This window comes from Sarcophilus harrisii, chromosome 2, assembly GCF_902635505.1.
Source record: "Sarcophilus harrisii chromosome 2, mSarHar1.11, whole genome shotgun sequence".
Taxonomy (NCBI): Eukaryota; Metazoa; Chordata; class Mammalia; order Dasyuromorphia; family Dasyuridae; genus Sarcophilus; species Sarcophilus harrisii.
The window spans coordinates 228,192,513-228,198,512 of NC_045427.1; the positions used below are offsets into that span (position 1 = coordinate 228,192,513).

At 31.9% G+C, this 6,000-nt stretch overlaps 1 long non-coding RNA gene across 1 annotated transcript in view; it reads left to right on the plus strand.

Moving 5' to 3' along the window:
* LOC116421517 overlaps positions 1 to 4,853 on the plus strand; it is a 42,475-nt gene extending 37,622 nt beyond the window's left edge. Inside the window, exon 3 of the long non-coding RNA XR_004231905.1 lies at positions 3,465 to 4,853. This is a non-coding gene — a long non-coding RNA (uncharacterized LOC116421517). The remainder of the gene's footprint in view (positions 1 to 3,464) is intronic.
* The last annotated feature ends 1,147 nt before the right edge of the window (positions 4,854 to 6,000 follow it).

Genomic DNA, 6,000 nt, shown 5'->3' on the forward strand with positions numbered 1-6,000 from the left:
AATAATAATAGCTAAAATTCATATGATGCTTACAATGTTTCAGGTATTGTGCTAAGTGCTTACAATTATTATTTCATTTCATCTTTACAATAATCCTGAGAGGTAGTTACTATTATTATCCCTATTTTACAAATAAGGAAAAGAGGGAAACAATTTAACAGCTAGCAAATGTCTGAGATTGGATTTGGACTCAGATCTTCTTGATTCCAGTATTTGATTCCAGTACTGATTCTCAATACTTTGGTGGTCCAGAAGTCAATGAAATGATATTTGGTGGACATCCAAAGGCTACGGCAATTTCCCAGTGGTTCGTTAGTAAAGCAGAAGATGGCATTAAGGACGTATTTGATGGGGAAAAGAATCAGTTCAGTTATGTAATGATAACTGCATGTTGCAGTGATATTCGTATCATATTAAAAGAACCAAAAAGAGCCCTCTTGAATCTTTTACACTGGAAAAAGCTGGTAAATTTCACAAAATGAGAAAGAGCATAGATAAGTTGTAATATTCATTTATGAAGATAATATCTACATTTATAGTATCATGCAGTAACTGGAATGTGCATAATAAGTATTTAAAAATACTTATTGATGGAATAATTGACTTTTGGTTGAGTCTTCAGTATTTAGTAATAATCATATTCTTTAAATAGGCTTTGTGGTGGAATTCTGCAGTAAGATTTGTGAGTCTTTTGCAAAATTTATCACATAACTTCCAAAAGATATTTTTCATGAGTTTTTTTTTTTAATGTAACTAGGCTAGTCTTTGCATGGCAGAAATATGTCTGCTTCTGGACTATAGTGGAAACTCTACCAGAGAGAGTACTATGCCAGAATTACCCTCAGGAATCCATAGTCACCTTTACACCTTGAAGAATCATTTCAGTGGAAGATGTGCAATTAGGGGTTTTATAATTGGAGAGTACTCTTAGTTTAAATTCAGTGGGGACATTCCCAGATCAGGGATTATTAATCAATTAAGCATTCGTTAAATATCTACTAAGTGATGGGAATTGTGTAGGCACTGGGAACACAAAGTCAAAAATCGAAACAGTCCTTTATTTTAACAAGATTATATTCTATTGGGACTAGAAAAGGGGAGTGCAAGGTAATCTGCCATGTAAAATGCAAACCAAATTCTTTCCCAACCCACTGGCATCTACTTTATTTTCATTTTTTTATATTATAAAAAACGATGACTAGAAATATTTTGGTGAAATTTTTTATGACTACTAATAGCTTTGATTTCTTCTTCTGAAAACTGCCTTTTCATAAATCTTTATCTTTGACTTCTTTGGAGTTTATGTTGAGAATAGTGGAATCTCTGAGTCCAAGGGTATAGACATTTTAGTTACTTTCTTCACAGAATTTTAAATTGTTTTCCAAATTGGTAGGACTAATCCACAACTCCACTAAAAGTACACTAATTTGTCTGTCTTTTCGACTCCTCCTGAGTTGATTTTTCATCATTATTGTCATTTTGTTGAGTAAGAGATGAAACCAGTTATTTTTATTTGCATTTCTCTTGAGTTGGAGTATCTTTTCATATGATAATTAATAATTTGTTATTCTCTGAAAATGATTTGTTTATATCCTTTGTCCATTTTTTAAAATCGGGAATTGTTTTAGTTGCCTTTATATCTTTTTCTCTAGTTGACTATTTCTTTTCTAATTGCAGTTGCATCATGCAAAAGCTTTTCAATTTCATGGAATCAAAATAATTTGTTTTATTTTTCATAATAATTCCTGTTCATTTTTTGATGAACAATTGATACCCTAACCATGGTTGTTAAAAACATGCCTGACATACTTCTTTTTTTAGTTTTTTGTGTATTGCATGATCTTTACCATTCAAGTCATGCATCCATTTTGAATTTATTACACAAAAATAGTAGTACTTTTCTGGATTTTTAAAAACTTTTTGAAACATTCATTTTTTAAAAAATTGAGTTCCAAATTCTTTCCCTCCCCTTTTATCCCTCATTGGGAAAGCAAGCAATTTGATAGAAGTTATACATATGCAGTCATGAAAAACATGTTTCCATGTTAGTTATGTTGTAAAAGAAAAGAAATAAGCTTCCCTTCTCTTCCCAAAATACCCAAGAAAAATAAAGTTTTTTTTTTAAAGTATGCTTTGATCTGCTCTGCATTCAGTCTTCATCAGTTCTTCTGGAGGTAGGTTGCATTTTTCATCATGAATTCTTCAGAATTGGCTCAGATAATTGTATGGCTGGGAATAGCTAAGTCATTCACAGTTGATTGTTGTACAACATTGCTGTTACCATGTATAATACCCTGCAGTTCCTCTCATTTCACTATGCATTAGTTTGTATAAGTCTTGCCATGTTTCTTTGACACCAACCACATCATAATTTATTTGTAGCACAATAATACTTCAATGTAATCATATATCACAACTGGGTCAGCCTTTTTCCAATTGATGGACATCCCCTCGATTTTCAATTTTTTGCCACCAAAAAAAAAGAGCTGTTATAAATATTTTGGAATATCTATGTTCTTTTCCCTTTTAAAAATCTCTTTGGCATACAGATTTAATAGTGTTATTGCTGGGTCAAAGGCTTTGCAGAGTTTTATAGCCTTTTGAGCATAGTTCCAAATTGTTTTCCAGAATGGCTGGACCAATTCACAATTTTACAAGTAGTTCATTAATGTCAAACTTTTACACATTTCCTCCAATGTCCAACATTTTTTCTTTTTTGTCATATTAGCCTTTCTGAAAGGTATGAGGTAGAAACTTAGAGTTATTTTAATTTGTATTTTTCTAACCAATAATAATTTAGGTAATTTTTTCATGTTACTATTGATAGCTTTGATTTCTTCTTCTGACAACTGTATTTTCATATCTCTTTATTATTTGTCAATTGGGGAATTGCTTATATTCTTGTTAATTCCCTATATATTCAAAAAATGGAATGCTTTTATCAGAGGAACTTGTTGCAAAAATTTTTTCTCAGTTTTCTGCTTTCTCTTAATCTTGGGTGCATTGCTTTTGTTTGTATAAATATCTTTTAATTAATATAATCAAAATTATCCATTTTACATACCATAAAGCTCTCTATTTCTTTTTAATCATAAAATTTTTCACTTATCTATAGATCTGATAGGTAACCTATTCCATGCTAAGGGAAACACTTTTTAAAATAGTCTTATTCATGCACATCTTCCATTGAAATGATTCTTCAAGGTATAAAGGTGACTATGGATTCCTGAGGGTAATTCTGGCATAGCACTCTCTAGTAGAGTTTGCACTATAGTCCAGAAGCAGACATATTTCTGCCATGCAAAGACTAGCCTAGTTACATTAAAAAAAACTCAGTGCTGGAAAGTTGATCATGAAGTAAATTTTTTTGGGGGGCAGATGGATGTACATCATGACTAATTATACAATGGAGAAAAGCTCAAAATGGTTCTTTTTGCCTGTGTGTCCTTCTTCTGTTTCCACAGAGATAATGACCAAAGCGAAGAAAGATGATGAAAAATGCAAAGAATTGTACAGTTCTAAGATCATTAGAATTGCCCAGAATTCAACGGTCATGGAAAAATTAAGTTCATAAGTAGTGTAAGTAGATGGATGATTGGATTTGGACATAAAAGACCTGAGTTTAAAACCTGCCTTTTATACTTAGAAGCTGTGTGACCTTCGGGAAGATGCTTAATTCTCTGAGCCTCAGTTTCTTCATATGTGAAATAAAGAAGTTGGACTCAATGGCTTTTAAGGTCGTTCTTTTTAAATCCCATGAGTTGCAATGTGTATCAGTATGCTTAATACAGTCCCTGACACATAATAAGTACTTAATAAATTGTTATCGACTTACTGGAAGGAATCCCTACAGTGAAAAATTCATGTCTATACACAATAAACAAATGCACAAATGTAACTTTATGATATACAAGTATACATACATATATACATGTGTATAGATAGCTAAGCCATATATATGATCGTGAATACTGAAAACTTATTTTTTTTTTATACTCAAAACTTATAATAGTAACATAGATATTTCCATTTTTAATTAAGGGAATTGTCTGTGTAGATAATGCCCATATATATCCAGATCCTATCTCTCCTCTGAGGCTCAATTATTAATCACCCATTGTCTGGGAATTTTAAACTGCATATTCTAGAGACCCCTCAAACTCAATGTCCAAAACTCTAAACATCTCTCCCACTAAATATTCACTTTTAAAAACTTTCCTGTGACTGTCAAAGGCATTACAATCCTTTCAGTCTGTCATATCTGTAACCATGAACATTAACCTCAACTTATCACTCACACTACATATCTAGTCAGTTATCAAATCTTGCTGTTTCTAATTTCACAATATCTCTGGCAGCCAACCCCTTCTCTCTTCTCACATAGATGGACCTTAGTTAAAATTCTTAATAGTTCTTACCTTGATTGTTGCAAGAACCTCCTAAATGGTCTTCCTGCCTCAATATTCTCTTCCCTCAAGTATATCCTACATCTCACTGCAAAAGTCATTTCTTTAAATACAGATCTGATCATGTGACTCCCCTACTTAATCAATTCTAGTAGTTTCCTATTATTTCAGGGATAAACGAACATTTAAAAACCTACACATTTTGGAGTAGATGCCCATCAATTAGGGAATAGCTAAATAAGTTACAGTATATGAAAGCAATGGAATATTATTGTTCTATTAAAAATAGAGACCCAGTTGATTTTAGAAAGTCCTAGAAAGATTAACATCAACTGATGTTGAGGAAAACAAGCAGATCAACTATGAAAGACGTGGTTCTTCTCAGCAGTTCAGCGATGGAATATGCTATCTGCGTCCAGAGAGAGAACTATGAAAATTGAATGTATATCAGCATATGCTATGTTCACTTTTTTTCCTTCTCTTTCTTTTTTCTTTTGTGGTTTTTCTGTTTTGTTCTGATTTTTCTCTCCCACTATGATTCATAAGGAAATGTGTTTAAAAAATGAATGTATATGTATAACCAGGAACAAAAAATAAAACAATAAAAACCCTATACATTTTGGCCTCAACCTATTTTTTCTGGTCTTAGTGGATATTATGTCCTCTCCTACATCATGTGATTTGGTCTGATCTTTTGTCCTCATTTACCACATTCCATCTCTCATTTTTGGTATCCCAACTCTTTTTAATGGCCATGCAATTTATAGAATCTTTTCCTTCTTAACCTTTGCTTCATAGAGTCCCTCTTCCTTTCCTCATAGAGTATTTTTTTCCTCAGGACATAGCTCAAAGATCATTTTCTGTGTAAAGACTTTCTTGGGCTTCCCAAAATGCTGGTGTCATCCCTCTTAAATTATCTTAGATTTAACTGCTTTGTATATATTTGTATTTATTAATTTTATAATTATGATATATAAAATGTATATATTTATTTCCCCCCAACAGAATATAAACCCCTTGCAAATATATTTCTTTGTACTTTTATCACAGTCCATATAGTAGGTACTTAATAAACACTTGTTGATTGACCTAATATTATGTATTATAGTTATTTGTGTTTGTATCATATATTGTTTCTACCTTAAAAGTTCCATGAGTTCAGGCATCTTATCTAAACTTTGCCTCTCTCCTACTACCTAGCACAGTATTACATAAACAATAAGGGCTTAATGTTTGTTAAATGTTGAATAGCATTAACAAAACCAACATGTTAAAATATTCTCTGAACTCAACCTGAATCACATTGATATTTCATTTGACTTGAGTCAAGTCACTTTTTTAGACAAGTGATAAATCCTACTCCTGGTATTAAAAAGCCCATACAACTGTATCTGGCTTTAAGAAAATTTATGATACATAAATAGATTAAAAAATCATATAAATTAGTAGGTGAACTTTTATTAAAAAAAAATCACATAGTATTGCTTTAGGTAGTAGGCTTCTTTGTGAATTAAAAACATCATCTCCCTGATTTCCTTCCCCCACCCTCCCAAAATTAGGTAAGCTAGGTGCATCAACCTTGGTATAAATAGAG